The sequence below is a fragment of the Rhinoraja longicauda genome, chromosome 1 (genome assembly GCF_053455715.1).
Source record: "Rhinoraja longicauda isolate Sanriku21f chromosome 1, sRhiLon1.1, whole genome shotgun sequence".
NCBI lineage: Eukaryota > Metazoa > Chordata > Chondrichthyes > Rajiformes > Arhynchobatidae > Rhinoraja > Rhinoraja longicauda.
Genome location: NC_135953.1, coordinates 42,159,667 through 42,178,150, shown reverse-complemented (window position 1 = coordinate 42,178,150; position 18,484 = coordinate 42,159,667). Strand labels below are relative to the sequence as shown.

The 18,484-nt window shown below is 41.4% G+C and overlaps 1 protein-coding gene across 4 annotated transcripts in view; it reads right to left on the bottom strand.

The window, feature by feature from the left end:
• setbp1 (SET binding protein 1) overlaps positions 1-18,484 on the bottom strand; it is a 266,263-nt gene that overhangs the window by 89,754 nt on the left and 158,025 nt on the right. Inside the window, exon 1 of one of the 4 annotated variants that reach the window (XM_078396110.1) lies at positions 340-567. The exons of the other annotated variants lie outside the window; for them this stretch is intronic. The gene's annotated coding sequence lies outside the window, so the exon portion shown is untranslated. Of the gene's footprint in view, positions 1-339; positions 568-18,484 lie in introns of those variants that run through there. 4 annotated transcript variants of the gene reach the window in all.

Here is an 18,484-nt window from a genome sequence, read left to right as displayed (position 1 = left end):
TATAACTATAAATACAATTCACACGGAAGGTGGTGGTTATAGGAAATGAGTTACCAGAGGAGGTAGTTGAGGCAAGGACTGTCACAACATTTGGGCCGGTACATGGATGGGAAAGGTTTAAACGGACATGAGCCAATCGTGGTTAGGTGGGCCTGACATAGATGGGGCACCTTAGTCGGCATGGACAAGTTGGGCTGAAGAGGCTGTTTCCATGCTGTATGGCTCTACGATGAATTAAAAAAGTAACTTTCCTTAAAAAAAGAACTTACCTGCCCCTTTTTTTCCATTAATCTTCATTGAGATCGCTCACTGTGGCAAGGGAACAGATTGACCAATTACCTGTATATTGCTGGCAAATGTTCCCACGACTGTGGTCCAACTTTTGACTTCAATTGGAGTCCCGACAGCAGAACAAACTGACAGACTCAGCCTATAGATGATGTCAGTTCAGTCCCGGACTTCCATGTTTCGACGGCATGAGTCCATGGAAGTCCAGGACTGACTATTATATGTCTAAATAGCTAATTGACTGCAGTTCTGTTGAGAAGCTCTGTCAGTAAGTAGGCAGTGAGATCCAGCCCATGTTGTTTTACAGTCAGGCATTAAAAACACAATGATTGTCAATGCTTCCAGCAGCGTTTGTGCGTGTGACCTTATGAAAAATGCGTATGAAGCAATAGCCTATTAATATTTAACCTTCCAATTGTGGAAGACAAAAAGTACGATAATTTTCAGACATGTTAGAAATTTTTGCTCTACAATTTAACTCCAATTGGTTTTCTGGGTCACTTAATAAAATTGGTATAAGAATGTTTTTTAAAAAGTTGAAACAAAGTACGAAATAAGAGAACCTAATCGTAATTTTCAAATCAGCTCTAGTCACAGGGTGAAATGCTCTGAATGACTAACATTGCACTACAATTGAGAAAGGGGGCAGACCAGTATTGTAGGCCAATCAATTCCATTGAAAATTCTATAGGTTGCCTTTGAATATCATTTAGAACAGCACAGACTGATCAAAAATGGTAAACATGGATTTATTAAATGAATATTGTGTTTGACTGAATTGATTGAATTTTTGAAGTGGCAAGTAGGTTGATGCTAGAGTCATAAAGTCATAGGGTGATACAATGTGGAAACAGGCCCTTCGCCCAACTTGTCCACACCGGCCAACATTTCCCAGCTGCACTAGTCTCACCTGCCTGCACTTGGTTCATATCCCTCCAAACCTGTCTTATCCATCCACCTATCTAACTGTTTCTTAAATGTTGGGATAGTCCCAGCCTCAACAACATTCTATGGCAGCTTGTTCCTTTAACCCACCACCCTTTGTGTGAAAAAGTCATCCCGAAGAATTCCTATTAAATCTTTTCCCCTTCACCTTACACCTATGTCCTCTGGTCCTCGATTCACCTATTCTGGGCAAGAGACTCTGTGCATCTACCCAATCTATTCCTCTCATGATTTTATAATCCTCTATAAGATTACCCCTCATCCTTCTGCAATCCAGGGAATAAAGTCGCAGCCTACTCAACCTCTCCCTATAGCTCACACCCTCTAGTCCTGGCAACATCCTCGGAAATTTTCTCTGTACCCTTTCTAGCTTGACAACATCTTTCCTATAACATGGTGCCCAGAACTGAACACAATAGTCTAAATGCGGTCTCACCAACGTCTTATACAACTGCAACATGACCTCTTAGCTTCTATACTCAATACTCTGACTGATGAAGGCCAAAGTACCAAAAGCCTTTTGACCACTTTATCTACCTGTGATTCGATCTTGAAGGAACCATATACCTGCACTGCTAGATCCCTCTGCTCTACAACATTCACCCGAGCCCGACCATTCACTGTGCAGGTTCTGCCCAAGTTCGACTTCCCAAAATGCAACAACTCATATTTTTCTGTATTAAATTCCATCAACCATTCCTCAGCCCACCTGGGCAATCGATCAAGATCCTGCTGCAAATTTTCACAACCATCTTCACTATCTGCAAAACTACCCACTTTTGTATCATCAGCACACCTGCTGACCTTGCCCTGTATGTTCTCATCCAAATCATTGATGTAGATGACAAACTGTAACGGGCCCAGTACCGAACCCTGATGCACACCACTAGTCATAGGTAGAATACTGGTAGAATATTGTATCTCCCATGCTGGTAGAATACTTAATGTTGGCCACATGAATCTCAGTAAATCTTTTGACGTCCCACTTTTGATCCAAAAGAAAGTATTAATTTGATTTCAAATTTGGTTCTGTTGCAGAAAACAGATGCTTTATGATCGGAAGGCTGCTTGGATTCTTTTGTAAAATCCAGCATTGACCCACTAGTTACAGACTGCCAAACACTCTATGATAATATATTATCTCCAATACAATGTTCTCTTTTCAGTAACATTTTAAATGGCATCTAATCAAATCCTTACTGAGAATCCAAAAAAAAATCTCCTGGTTTTCCTATATAAGCATCCTCAAAGAACAAATGAGTCAGAAATAATTTCACCTTCATAAAAACACGTTGACAATGCTTGATTGTGTTACGATTTCCTAAACGTCCTCCTATTACCTCCTTAATAATAGATTCCAGCATTATCTCAATGACAAATATTAGGTCAACTAGAAAACAGTTCCCTGCTTTCTGTTTCCTTTAATGGCATTACATTTGTGATCTTGGTAGATTATGACCAAAGTGTCCATCTTCTCTGCAGCCAGTTCCTTGAAGGCTCATGGATGCAGGCCATTAAGTTGAGGATGTAATTGGACTGAAGCGTAAAACACAAAGATGAATTTTGTAAACAGGTATGGATTTGTGTTATTTGGGCAGATTTAATTAAATGGATTTAATTAAATGGATAAAGATATGAAGAAATTTAGATCCATAAAGAATAAATTGATCAATAAAGAATTCATATTTTCCTAGGTAAAGATGTCAATAGAGTTGGGGACTGGTTTGAAACAATGGGTAAAAGGTTTGGAGGTCAAATGATGAGAATATTTTTCACGCAGTGATAGGAACCTGAAATGGATTGCCTGAAAGTATGGAAAAAGCAGTAACCTTCAATGTGTTTAAGTACTTACACATGCTAAGTACTAGACTATGGCAGGAGAAAGGGTTGAGAGGGGAAAAATAGATCAGCCATGATCGAATGGGCTTGACAGGCCGAGTGGTTGCATCACAACTTAGTTTGGAAACAGCTGTTTCCATGCTGTATCTCTAAACATAAACTAAAGAAGACTTACAGAAATTGCAGAGAGTTGTAGATGTAGCCCAGTCCATTACACAGATCAGACATCCCACCATTGACTCCATCTACACTTCACCCTGTGTCGGAAAAGCTGCCAACATAATCAAACATTTGTCCCACCCTGATCATCCTTCTTCTCCTTGCTCCCGAAGGTACAGAAGTTTGAAAGTGCGCACCACCACTCAGGAACAACTTCTTCCCTTCCATTATTAGGCTTCTGAATGATCCTTCCATCAGCTACAGTATTATTTGATCCACTTGAAGACATTGGGGTTTATCCAAGGCACGGATGGGCTACTGCTGAGATCTATATTCTGCACTCTGTATCTTTCCCTTTGCTCTATTATATGAGTTTTAACTGATTGTATCTATGTATGATATACCTGATTTGTTTGGATTGCATGCAAAAGAAAGTTTTATTGTACCTCAGTACGTGACAATAATCAACGTAAACCTAAATGTGTTGATGACTGCATTTTGACAAAAACATCCAGGGTCTATCCTAACCAGAAACTTTAGATGAACAGGTAGGTTCACTCTCAGCTAAAGTCCTGATCTGAGGCTTTCAAGAAAGATGCCCCAGACTGTACAAGGCCAAGTATGATCTCTGTAAGGTTATCAGGGATGCCCACAGACATTTCCCAAATATGCTAGAAGCTCAATTTAATCAAGCAGATTCCAAATGACTGTGGCAGGCCCTGAATACCAGCAAGAGCTACAAGCCAAAATCAGGCAATGATACATCACTATAGGACGAGCTTAATGGCTTTTCTGCCAAAGAACAAACGAAGCTCCGCCAAGGCACGTCCTCAGACCTTGCTTGCTCTGCCCCATACATCTCAGTGACAGACGTCAGATCTGCTTTCATGAAGATAAACTTTCGGAAAGCAGCCAGTCTAGATGTAGTCCCTGGACATGTTCTGGAACCATGTACTAACCGTTTTAATTGATGCACACAGTCCATTACTGACATTTGCCAACCTCTCACTTCAGTAGTCTACAATTCCCGTCAGCTTCAATGAAATCTCCAACATTCCAATCTTCATGAAAAGCAAAATGACCTGCTTCAATGACAACTGCCCAGTAGCTCTGACAAATTGAAGTGCTTTGAAAGATTGGTAATGGCATAGATCTGCACCAATGTCCTGGACAACCTCAACCTCAACCTCATGTAAATTGCATACAGGAATAACAGGCCTGCGGAGGATGCCATCTCCCTTGCACTACATTCAACTTTGCATTACCTTGATAATAAGAACAACAGTGCCCTCCATAATGTTTGGGACAAAGACCCATCATTAATTTATTTGCCTCTGTACTCCACAATTTGAGATTTGTAATTTAAAAAATCACATGTGGTTAACGTGCACATTGTCAGATTTTATTAAAGGCCATTTTTTTACATTTTAATTTCACCATGTAGCAATTACAGCTGTGTTTTTACATAAACCCCCATTTAAGTGCACCATAATGTTTGGAACACATGACTTCATAGGTGTTTGTAATTGCTCAGGTGTGTTTAATTGCCTCCTTATTGCAGGTATAAGAGAGCTCTCAGCACCTAGTCTTTCCTTCAGTCTTTCCATTACCTTTGGAAACTTTCATTGCTGTTTATCAGCATGAGGACCAAAGTTGTGCCAACGAAAGTCAAAGAAGCCATTATGAGACTGAGAAACAAGAATAAAACTTAGAGAAATCAGCCAAAACTTAGGCTTACCAAAATCAACTGTTTGGAACATCATTAAGAAGAAAGAGATCAATGGTGAACTTATTAATCGCAAAGGGACTGGCAGGCGAAGGAAGTCCTCCACAGCTGATGACAGAAGAATTCTCTCTATAATAAAGAAAAATTCCTTAGCACCTGTCCGACAGATCAGAAACACTCTTCAGGAGTCAGATGTGGTTTTTTCAATGCCCACTGTCCGCAGAAGACTTCATGAACAGAAATACAGAGACTACACTGCAAGATGCAAACCACTGGTTAGACGCAAAAATAGGATGGCCAGGTTACAGTTTGCCAAGAAGTACTTAAAAGAGCAATCACAGTTCTGAAAAAAAAGGTCTTGTGGACAGATGAGATGAAGATTAACATATCAGAGTGATGGCAAGGGCAAAGTATGGAGGAGAAGGAACTGCCCAAGGTCCAAAGCATACCACTTCATCTAATATGATTAGTTTTAATCTGCAATTTGAGAAGGAGAAGGTTAAATCTGGAGTGTCAGTGTTGCAGTTGAACAAAGGGGACTATGAAGGCATGAGAGAGGAGCTGGCCAAAGTAGACTGGAAAGGGATCCTATCAGGAATGATGGTGGAACAGTAATGGCAGGAATTTCTGAGCATAATCCGGAAGACGCAGGATCATTTCATTCCAAAAAGGAAGAAAGATTCTAAGGGGAGTAGGAGGCAACCGTGGCTGACAAGGGAAGTTAGGGATGGAATAAAACTAAAAGAAAAGATGTATAACACAGCAAAGAGTAGCCGGAAGCCAGAGGATTGGGAAACTTTCATAGGACAACAGAAGGTTACAAAACGGGCAATACGGGCTGAAAAGATGAAGTACGAGGGGAAGTTGGCCAAGAATTTAAAGAAGGACAGTAAAAGCTTCTTTAGATATGTTACGAGAAAAAGAGTAGCAAAGTCAAATGTGGCTCCCTTGAAGGCAGACATGGGTGAAATTATTATGGGTAACAAGAAAATGGCAGAAGAGTTGAACAGGTACTTTGAATCTGTCTTCACTAAGAAAGACACAAACAATCTCCCAGATGCACTGGAGGACAGAGGATCTAGTGGGGTAGAGGAACTGAAAGAAATTTTAATTAGGCGAGAAATAGTATTGGGTAGACTAATGGGACTGAAGGATGATAAATCCCTTGGGCCTGATGGTCTGCATCCCAGGGCCCTCAGGGAGGTGGCTCTAGAAATAGTGGACGCATTGGTGATCATTTTCCAATGTTAAATAGATTCAGGATCAGTTCCTGTGGATTGGAGGATAGCTAATGTTATCCCACTTTTCAAGAAAGGAGCGAGAAAGAAAACGGGGAATTACAGACCAGTTAGCCTGACTTCGGTGGTGGGAAAGATGCTGGAGTCAATTATTAAATTGGTAATAACGGTGCTTTTGGTTAGCAGTAAAAGGATAAGTCCAAGTCAGCATGGATTTATGAAAGGGAAATCATGCTTGACTAATCTCCTGGAATTTTTTGAGGACGTGACAAGTAAAATAGATGAAGGAGAGCCAGTGGATGTAGTGTATCTAGACTTTCAGAAAGTCTTTGATAAGGTCCCGCACGGGAGATTGGTGACTAAAATTAGAGCACATGGTATTGGGGGTAGGGTGTTGACATGGATAGAAAATTGGTTGGCAGACAGGAAGCAAAGAGTAGGAGTAAACGGGTCCTTTTCAGAATTGCAGGCAGTGGCGAGTGGAGTACCGCAAGGCTCGGTGTTGGGGCCGCAACTGTTTACCATATATATTAATGATTTGGAAGAGGGAATTAGAAGCAACACTAACAAGTTTGCGGATGACATAAAGCTGGGTGGCAGTGTAAACTGTGAAGAGGATGTTAGGAGGTTGCAGGGTGACCTGGACAGGTTGAGTGAGTGGGCAGATGCGGGGCAGATGCAGTATAATAATATAGATAAATGTGAGGTTATCCACTTTGGCGGCAGAAACAAGGAGGCAGATTATTATCTCAATGGAGTTAGATTAGGTAAGGGGGAGGTGCAGCGAGACCTGCGTGTCCTTGTACACCAGTCACTGAAAGTTGGCGTGCAGGTACAGCAGGCAGTGAAGAAAGCTAATCACCAAATAGCATTTGGATGGAATTGGTCATAACATTTCCCCCACTTTGACCATCAACGCAGGTATTCCTCAGAGGTGTTCTGTCCGCTGTTCAACTCCCTATATACCCAAAACTCTGAGGACAAATACAGCACTAACTTGATCTTCAAGGCTGAAGATACCCACTGTGGTCAGCTGTATCAACAACAACGATAAATCGGAGGTCAGTAAAGTGATCAGGTACCTTGTGTCATTGTGACAGAACACCAACCTAACCCTTAACATCAGCAAGCCAGCTTTGGTTATTGACCTAAGGAAACGAGGGGATGAACACAACCCTGTCTCATCAACAGAGCTGCTGTAATGATGATTGACACCTTTAAATCCCAAAATTTTCCTATCACCAACAATCTAACCTGGTTCCTTCACACTGATACGGTGATCACAAAAGTGCAGCAGCATATTCAAATTCTTAGTTGTTTGAGAAGATTCGCATGTCCCGAAGGATTCTCTTGAACTTCTACAGATGTTCTTTAGATAGTACTCTGACAGGATGTGTCTCTGCCTGGTATGGTGACTGCCGTGCTATTGATCACCTGAACCTGTAGAGTGGTAAACACAGCCTTGTCCATCACAGGTTTGTCACTTCCTTCCATTCGGCCCATCTCCATGGTGTATTGCACCAGAAAGCCTGGAAGTAACATCAAGGATGCATGCCACCCTAGCCATTCCATTTTCTCTCTTCTACCTTATGGAAGATAAAGGAGCTTGAAAGTCTGGACACAGAATTGAGAACAGCTTCTTCCCAGGGCTATCAGACTCCTGCACCAGTCACCTTTTGCACACCCTCTTCCCGGAGGCACTGCCACGTAATCTTACTCTTAACTCTACCTCATTTGGTTATTCTGTTATTGCACTTTAGTTTTTATTTTGCACTTCTTCACATTATATTCCAATCTTTGCCCCATTCTGCTGCTTCGCATTTGTCACTTATATTTATTCTATCCAACATTACCATGTATACTGTTTATTCCAGGAGCTTCATGCGAACAAGGAATTTCACTGTACCCTGGCATACATGGCAATAGACAAATCTGAATTTATGTTGGGTATTACCCATCAGCAGGTCCTTTTCCTTTGAGACAAGGTAGACCTTCCATAACAAAAATGCCTCGTCATGTCATGGAATCAAGCATTATACAGCACAGAAACAAGCCCTTCAGATCACCACATCTATTTGACCCTTCTGCCCAACTCTACAACTACATTAGCCTGCAGTAATGCCATATCCTTCCATTCCATGCTTATTTAAGTGCATGCCTAAATGTCTTAAAAATAGTACATATCTGACCCTTCCACTACCTCTGGCAATAAATTCCAGACATCAACCACTCTCACTGTAAAAAACATGTTTCCTTCAAATCGCCTTTCAAACTCCTTGCTCTCACCTTGAATCCCCTCAGAGGAAGATGTTTACCCAAGAAGCTTGGGAAACATGCTGGTCTGCAGGTAAGACTGCGACAATGCAATGTCAAGTGCCCCCTCCCCAGAATTCTCCTTGCAAACCTCCAAGCAAGTGAAAACAAACTGGATGAACTTAAAGTTGGAGTCACCTACCTCAGAAAACCGAGGGATTTCTGTCTGCTCTGCTTTACAGAGATATAGCTCCAACCAGTTTCATCTGACTGTGCCATACCACCTGAGGGCTTCTCAATTCACCGCTTTGACCACACGGCATCCTCGGTGAAGTAAGAATAGGTAACAGCACCTCTTCCACAACAGTTCTCAGCACCGGTGTCCCGCACTGTACTCAGATCCTTACTGCACTCATAACTGTTTGGCCAAGTTTTGCTTAAACTCCACTTACAGTGACAAGTGACATCACTTAGTGGGCAAGATCTCAAACAACAGATCTGAAAGTGAGAGAGAGTGCATGAAGGAAATAAAGAGATCAGTAGCATGTTGTGAAGACAATAGCCTCGCCCTCAACATCAGCAATATTGAATGAGTTGGTCATTGACTTCAGGAAGTTGGGTGCAGTTCACACCCATCTGATTCAACAGTGTTGGTGGAAATGGTCGAGAGCTTCAAGTTCCTGGGCGTAATATCACCAACAATTTGTCCCAGACCAACTACATTAATGCTACGGCCTACAAAACACACTGACATCTCTATTTTCTCAAAATGCTGAGAAAATTTGGCATTTCTCCAATGACTCCAAGGACCACTCATACCCAAGTTATTTTCTCTTCTCTTGAACAGACCTCTCATACACTAAGGATGAACTTAATTCCCAATTTACCTCCTTGTGGAACTTGCACTCTTTTCTCTGCACCTTCTCTGGAACTGTAACACTATATTCTGCATTATGTTTCCTTTTCTCTCTTGATATACCTTGATATAATTAATTGTAGTATGAATGCACTAGACAGCATGCAAACAGGTTTTTCACTGTTTCTCGGCATATGTGGCAATAATAAATCAATAAATGCAAAAAAAATGTCCAGGTCTATTCTGTTGTAGGGGCTAAGAGTTTATTCATAGGTGCAAATTATGGCGGTCATCAAATTGTCTGTTGGGTGTTATCACAAAGGGATTTTCTTCATGGGATCTTTGTAACTTTGAATGTAAAATTTACTGCAGCAATGTGTCCGTTGCCATTATTGTTTTGGGGATGAGGATAACAGCAGAGCAGATTAGGCAGTAATCAACATCACAGTCATGATGAAAGTCATGTAGACATCATAACTCTCATTCAGAGAAAGGCCCTTCTAACCAACTTCCAACCGGCCATGTGAAGGATGAGGAACAATTCTAAGAGGAAAGAGGATAAATTAAAGGGAGGAAGGCCCTCCCTGCCCTAGGCTAATCCTTCCTCTATTGGCCCATCTCCCTCGACCAGCAGTCCCGTGCGGCCCGTCCCAATGCTCCCCAGCCCATGTACACTGGCATCAACCGACCTGCACCCTGACTCAGTCTGTTACTGAGGGAGTGCTGTTCAAAGATGGAGCATGTGATTTTTCTCAGGGCTGAAATACAAGGGGGGGGGGGGGGGCTGGGAGGAAAGGAATTGGGTAACAGTCACAAAGACTAGAAAGAGGATGTTGTGATCAACCACTGTAAATGTTGTGGAGAAATCACGGAGGTCAAGAACTGTAAAGGTTAGTAAAAGTGAAATAAACTGACCAATTCGTGGTGACAAATTACTAAGGTTTATCACTGAACACAACTTTCGTTTTTTACACACAGAGCTGAGTGGTATTAATTGCTAGCACGTGACAAAATCCATATGAACCTCGTTGTGTTGCAGTCCACTTATAAGCACATTCACAGACCACCCACTGAGTACAACAGTTAAATAGTGTACCTGGACATTTAGTTATTGCATGGTAACCCAATCGTGAACCTTATAAAAGCAATATACTTTTTTTAAAAGGCTGATTTATTAAAGTCAATTAAGCATTGCAATGTGTAGTTGATATTATTTACAACTCAGAACTTCATTTATCTCACTAGCCAACTATTATGTAAAATTAAACCTTTTACTTCCCCAAGCTGTAGTAGGAAACAAAAAATTGAATCTCACACGTGGTTCAGATAACAGAGGTTAAATTCAACCAAATAAAATCTTAATTTCCCCATTAATTGCTTTTATGCAATACTTCTGCTTACATCTAACCAAAAGTTCAAATATGTTGTATATAAACATATTATACAGCTGACATGCCTGTTCCATGTGCCCGTTTATCATGGAAACAGAGATTTTAAAATGAGAACAGACAAACAAGTGGAATACTGCCTTTTTAATGAGGTATTTTAGATTAAATGTATAACATATATCATAAATATTTATGAAAGATGACAAAAGTTTAATATTGGTTCAAAGAATGGAAACTGCTTCATTTCCTTTTAAATTGCTCAGATGGGAAACATAGAAAACATAGAAACATAGAAAATAGGTGCAGGAGTAGGCCATTCGGCCCTTCGAGCCTGCACCGCCATTCAATATGATCATGGCTGATCATCCAACTCAGTAACCTGTACCTGCCTTCTCTCCACACCCCCCTGATCCCTTTAGCCACAAGGGCCACATCTAACTCCCTCTTAAATATAGCCAATGAACTGGCCTCAACTACCTAATTTTATAATAAGAAAAAGATCAACATTATAAACTCATTTCCTCATTAAAGCTGTAGGAGTCACAGATTTTTTTTAAAAGGCTTCACACAGGTCACTGCTAATATTAAGTCCATTTCAATAACAGAATCAAATGGATTTGTGGCAGTCTTCATAAATTGTAGGAATAGAGCAGAAGGATATTATTTAAATACTCAAATCAGAGACCAGCGCACACGTACGTCTAGAGAAAAACAAGACGGTGAACATGACCAACTTCTAGTTCTATTTCCTAATTTCTTGCATCAAATCAACTATCAGGGAGGCAGGGTGTTTGCTCCCACGCCACCCTGCCATTCCCAGTAAAAGGTCATCCACTTATAGGCTGCTATTTATAGTGACAGTTCCCAATAACAACAGTAATCACATGAAAGGCAATGACTCATATGTGCATAAGAAAACACCATCTTATAGCCCTGGCAAAAAGTGGCATAAGTTACCATTTCACTCATAGCTATTGGAGTGCACGTTAGTCAGAACGTCTTGCCCATAGAGCTCAGGTGGTTGAGAAACATATTATAAATTTAATTTTTTTGATGAAGGGATGTAGATGGCACCCGCAAGGATGCTTCTTTTGCGCATTTACAGCTTTGTACACAAGGGATGGTTTGAACATACATACATAGAAAAATAGGTGCCGGAGGAGGCCATTTGGCCTTTCGAGCCAGCACCGCCATTCATTGTGAACATGGCTGATCATCCACAATCAGTAATCTGTGTCTGCCTTCTCCCCATTACCCTCAATTCCACTAGCCCCTGGAGCTCTATCTAACTCTCTTTTAAATTCATCCAGTGAATTGGCCTCTACTGCCTTCTGTGGCAGAGAATTCCACAAATTCACAACTCTCTGGGTGAAAAAGTTTCTTCTCACCTCAGTTTTAAATGGCCTCCCCTTTATTCTTAGACTGTGGCCCCTGGTTCTGGACTCCCCCAACATTGGGAACATTTTTCCTGCATCTAGCTTGTCCAATCCTTTTATAATTTTATATGTCTCTAAAAGATCCCCTCTCATCCTTCTAAACTCCAGTGAATACAAGCCCAGTCTTTCCAATCTTTCCTCATATGACAGTCCCACCATCCCAGGGATTAACCTCGTGAACCTATGCTGCACTGCCTCAATAGCAAGGATGTCCTTCCTCAAATTAGGCCAACAAAACTGCACACAATACTAAAGATGTTTCTCACTAGGGCCCTATGCAACTGCAGAAGGACCTCTTTGCAACTTGACTCAAATCCTCTCGTTATGAAGGCCAACATGCCATTAGGTTTCTTCACTGCCTGCTGTACCTGCACGCTTACTTTCAGTGACTGGTGTACAAGGACACCAAGATCTTGTTGCACTTCCCCTTTACCTAATCTGACATAATTGAGATAATAATCTGCCTCCTTGTTTTTGCCGCCAAAGTAGATAACCTCACATTTATCTACATTATACTGCATCTGCCATGCATCTGCCCACTCACTCAACCTGTCCAAGTCACTCTGCCACCTCCTAACATCCTCTTCGCAGTTCACACTGCCACCCAGCATTGTGTCACCTGCAAACTTGCTAGTGTTAATTCTAATTCCATCATCCAAATCATTAATATATATTGTAAATAGTTGTGGTCCCAGCACCAAGCTTTGCGACACTCCACTCGCCACTGCCTGCCATTCTGAAAAGGACCCGTTTATTCCTACTCTTTGCTTCCTGTCTGCCAACCAATTCTCTATCCATGTCAATACCCTACCCGCAATATCATGTGCTCTAATTTTGCTCACCATTCTCCCTTGTGGGACATTATCAAAGACTTTCTGAAAGTCTAGATACACTACATCCCACTCCTTCTCTCCCGAGTGCTACCTGACCCTCTGAGTTGCTCCAGCATTTTGTGTCGACCTTCGATTTAAACCAGCATCTGCAGTTCTTTTTCCTACAGCCACTGGCTCTCCTTCATCCATTTTTACTTGTCACATCCTCAAAGAATTCCAGAAGATTAGTCAAGCAGGATTTCCCCATCATAAATCAATGTTGACTTGGACCAATCCTTTTACTGCTATCCAAATGCGCCATTATTACCTCTTTAATAATTGACTCCAGCATCTTCCCCACCACCGATGTCAGGCTAACTGGTCTATAATTCCCTGTTTTCTCTCTCGCTCCTTTCCTGAAAAGTGGGATAACATTAGCTACTCTCCAATTCACAGGAACTGATCCTGAATCTATTGAACATTGGAAAATGATTACCAATGCATCCACGATTCCTAGAGCCACCTCCTTGAGTACCCTGGGACGCAGACCATCAGGCCCTGGGGATTTATCAGCCTGAAGTATTCTAAAATAAAGAAAATTGATGGTATATCTCAGTTTCTTCTATCGTTGCAGTAGCCAAAAAATAAATTCCTTTTAAATATTACAGTAAAAATTAGTTTCAGATCCACATGAGCACTGAGAAAAACAACTCTACTGTTTGGCACCTACCACTGGGTGATTGAAACTGATCAAACAGTTAGCCATCACTGCACGCCTTTGATTTTACCAGTTCAAAACATCTGTGACTAATTTACTCAAAACTATCAAAGCTATCAAAGTTTAATATAATCTTGCATGCTGAGAAACTACCGGATTTCTAAAAACTGCTGGGATAGCACCTGATTTGCATCCTCAATCATCTTTAAATGGAAACAAGGAAGAAATATATAAAATATTATGTGGTCTATCTTAGGCAGTCTGATATCCCTGCCATTTGTTATCAACAGCTGTTGACAGGTGTTCTATAAAAAAATGTTGGCTCATTTGGACTGTGATTTGTGAATTCCAATCACTTCCACTTGTAGTTCAACACAAAATGCTGGAGTAACTCAGCGGGACAGGCAGCATCTCTGGAGAGAAGGAATGGGTGACGTTTCGGGTTGAGACCCTTCTTCAGACTGAGGCAGGGGACTGACTCAGTCAGATCAGATAATGGGAGCCAGATCACAAGACCAGGTTGAGGATGGAAATTATGCAACTGAATGATCATATAGTTACGATGCCCGTAGTTCTAATGATTCTTACTGCCACCATTCGAATCACAACCTGTTCCATTATTGCAGCAAGAGCAGTCTCCATTATTGGTTTCTCTAATCTTCATTACCTGGCATTCCACCGTTCTGCACATTCCATAGCACGGTGGAGCAGTGGTAGAGTTGTTGCCATGCAGCGCCAGAAAACCTGGTTTAATCCTGACTGCGGGTGCTGTCCGTACGGAGTTTGTATGTTCTCCCTGCGACCATCTCCTGGTACACCGGTTTCCTCCCAGATTCCAAAGACATGTAGGTTTGTAGGTGAATTGGCTTCTGTACATTGTCCCTAGTGTGCAGGATAGAACTAGTGTTTGGCTGATCGCTGTCAGCGCATACCTGGGGGCCAAAGGGCCAGTTTCTATGCTGTATCTTTAAACTAAACTAAGCTAAACTAAATGTGGCACTTCCAAAGAAACTAGCTCAGAGGCAGAGTGTGTATCATTTTCATCTTATGCCCAGGAAAGAGAAAAGGACTTGAGAATTACGTAATTTCATGGGAACAAATTCTTATTAACATGTGATAGAAATTATGGCATCTTTGTGTTATATTGTTTAAGAAAGGTTTTCTAAGATCATGTAATATTACACTGTAATATTCTTCAATTATTTGCCCTATGATTGGATGTCAGGTACATGGTCAGTCTGTTTTATGTACCTATGATTTAATAGACTTGTTACATTTACTTTTTTTTGTACACTGCAAGCATACTGAATATGGGAAGGGCAAGGTGAACATGCTGCAAAAATTCATTTTTATCTTTACATACTCTAAATAAGGATGTAAAGCCCAAAGTCTAATTACAAGACAAGCATACTAGTTTGAACAAGATCTGGTTTCACAATTACTTTGTGGGGTTGCTGGCAGAAAAATTAAACATTAACATGTGGTTCAATTCTCTGATATTTGCTGAATAAAATAGTAATTAATATCTTTCCTGCATTTTTATATTGGTTACCACATACGTCAATAAATGCTTTGGCAATTTTGACAGGAACATTTTCTAAATGACAGCTTTCTTTGTCCTTATTACACCAGCAGGATTGTTGTATATATACAACACTGGAATTGTAACACTGCAAAACCTGAAGGTATTATAAACACATGTTTGGCAACGTGAAAGGTGTTGAAAATATCTTGAAGAAAACAACCATGCAGAATCTTGTAGAATAGTTGGCTACTGAAATTGTCTTCAGCCCAAACAGTTAAAACTTTAGTATTTAGATCTATTATCAGCAGCTTAGTGCTTCCAATTTTTCGTGAAGACCGTGAGGCTGTACCTTCTTAATTTGTTGCTCGGATGGATGCATGCAGTGAGTAGAATAGATATGATGACCTAAACCTACCCTACGTATCGTACACATTCCAGAAATCAGATATATTTTCCTTTCCCTTGCTGAGGAATCTTAAGGCTAATTGCAGCACTACTTTTACCCTGCCAGCTCAGATAAAATAACCCAAAATAGATCAGGAATAGGGAGGTTTGTGTGTCCGTCCGTCCTAGTGCCAGTGCCCGTCGTCTGTCTGTGTCTGTCATTCCGTGTGTGTGTGTGTGTCTGTCCATCCGTGTGTGTTCATAGGTTCATAAGTGATAGGAGTACAATTAGGCCATTCGGCCCATCAAGTCTACTACCCCATTCAATCATGGCTGATCTATCTCTTCCTCCTAACCCCATTCTCCTGCCTTCTTCGCATAACCCCTGACACCCGTACTAATCAAGAATCTAAACATGTGTGTGTCCGTGTGCGTGTAGGTGTTCTTCCTTCCGTATCTGTGTGCCGTCCATGCGTGTGTCCCCGTCTGTGTGCACATCCATCCGTGCGTATGTCCATCCATGTATGTTTGTGTCCGCCCGTGTGTATCTGTCCGTGCGTGTGTGTGCGTCAATCTGTTTGTGTCCGTCTATGCTTGTTTGTGTGACTATGTGTCTCTCTTTCTCTCTCCGACTCCCTGTGTGAGTGTGTGGGTATGTGTGCTTGACCCTGTGTGTACTTGTATGTGCGTGTCTCATTCTTTCTTTGTGTGTGCACGCGTGTGCCTCTCTCTCTCAGCATCTCTCACTCTCCCTCGCTCCTCTCACTCTACGCCTCTTACTCTCCCTCCATGCTTCTCATTCCCCCTCCATGCCTCTCACTCTCCCTCCTTTTCTCTCACTCTCCCTCCGTGCCTCTCTTGCCCTTCTAACGTGTGCAAATTACCTTAAAACTATGTTCCGAGTGGGAAATAAGATCAATTTGTATAATCTGTCAAGACTTCTCATAATATTAGAGACCTCAATTGTCTCCCCTTAGCCCCCTCTGTTCTAAAGAAAACAATCTCAGCCTATCTGATTTTCCTCCAAACCCCAAATTTCCTGCACATTATCCTTGCAAATCACTTCTACAAACGTTCGAATGCAATCTCATTTTCCTTCTCCTACACACAGCACTCAAGCATTCTAACTGGAATTCTGTATGTTTCAGTACAATCTCTCACAGTCTGGGCCTCAAAGGAAATACTGACCTGTCCTGGTTCCTAGAAGGGTTTGTGGCCATATATTCCAGGAAACAGTGTGGGAAAAAGGGTTTGTTTTTCAGGGTGGAGGCCTGTACAAGTAATTGACAGGGATTGATTCTGGATCCACTGTTGGTATTCATATTAATTATTTGTATGTGAGCAGAGGTGGCATGGTTATTATGTTTGCAGATAGAACTAAAATCAGTGGTATAGTGGGCAGTGGATTACAACAGTATTTTGATCAATGGGCTTAGGAATGCAGATGGAGTTTAGAATGCAAAAACTAAACTGCAGATGACACAAAGTGCTGGAATAACACCAACGGGTCAAGATCCTTCTTCAGACATCCAAATCCTTCTTCGGATGCAATTTAATTCACGTAAATGAGAGGTGTTGCATTGTGACGGGGCAAACCAGGACAGAACTTAGATAGTAAAAAGAGAGGCCCTGGGAGTGTTGTAGAACGGAGATACCCAATTTCATTCTGGTGGCAACACACATAGACAGGGCGGTGTGAAGAGGTTTGACATGCTTGTTTTCATTGATCAGGGAGTTAACTGCAGGATAGACACAAAAAGCTGGACTAAATCAACGGGATAGGCAGCATCTCCTCCTGCCTGTCCTGCTGAGTTACACCAGCTTTTTGTGTCTACGATTTAAACCAGCGTCTGCAGTTCCTTCCTCCACATTTGGTGTACCATACACAGTCTGGTCACCCTGCTGTAGGAAGAATGTTATTAAACTGAAAAGGGTGCAAAAAGATTCATAAGGATGATACTGGGTGTGGAGTATTTGGGTTGTAAGAAGGGTTTGGGTCTTTTTTCCCTCTGGAGTGTAGGAGGCAGAGGGGTGATGTTACAAAAGTATATAAAATCAAGAGGGCCGAGGAAAAGTGAATAAGCAGAGTCTTTTCCCCAGAATCGGGTAGTGTAAAACTAAAGGTCATAAAGTGAGAATGGACAGATTCTAAAAGGGACGAGGGGCAGATTTTTCCCATACAGAGTGTTGCATACATAGAACGAGCTGCCAGAGCAAGTGGTAGATAAAATTGCACCATTTGAAAGATACTTAGACAGGTACATGGATATAAAAGTGTTTGGAGCGATATGGGCCAGGTTGAGGCAAACGGGACTAGTCTGTTGAGGAAACTTGCTCGGCCTGCATAAGTTAGGTCGAAGGGCCTGTTCTATGCTGAATAACCTTATGACTTTCAGTTACCTCCCATTTATTTGAGTATTCCCTCAGTTCTTTCACCCTCCCTAAATGCATACTCTGGCTTCTCTGGGTGGAATTCCAGTCTCACCATGTGTTTTGTCAAACAGCCCAGACCCCATCTGCATCATCTTTCAGTCTGAAGCTTCTCCTATTACGTCAATTAAATTCCAACTTTTGTACCATCTGTAAATTTCTATTCCAAGTTCAATTCCAAGTTTAAATTTATCAGGTCTCTTTGCACTACATGTTGCACTAAGACTTGATTATTCCCATGTATGGTATGATTTGATTGGATTGCATGTAAACAAACCTTTCCACTGTAAAATAATAAACCAATAATAATAACCCTGCATATCCATAATGCCTTTCCGAATTTCCTGTTTAATTTCACCCCATTACATTCTACACTTTTCACTTTCTACAGCAGTAAGCATTTGAGTTCTGATACAAGCTTCCATTTTTTGTCATCTTACCCTCTGTGCGACCAGGAGGAAATTATATACGAAAACTGTAATTATGC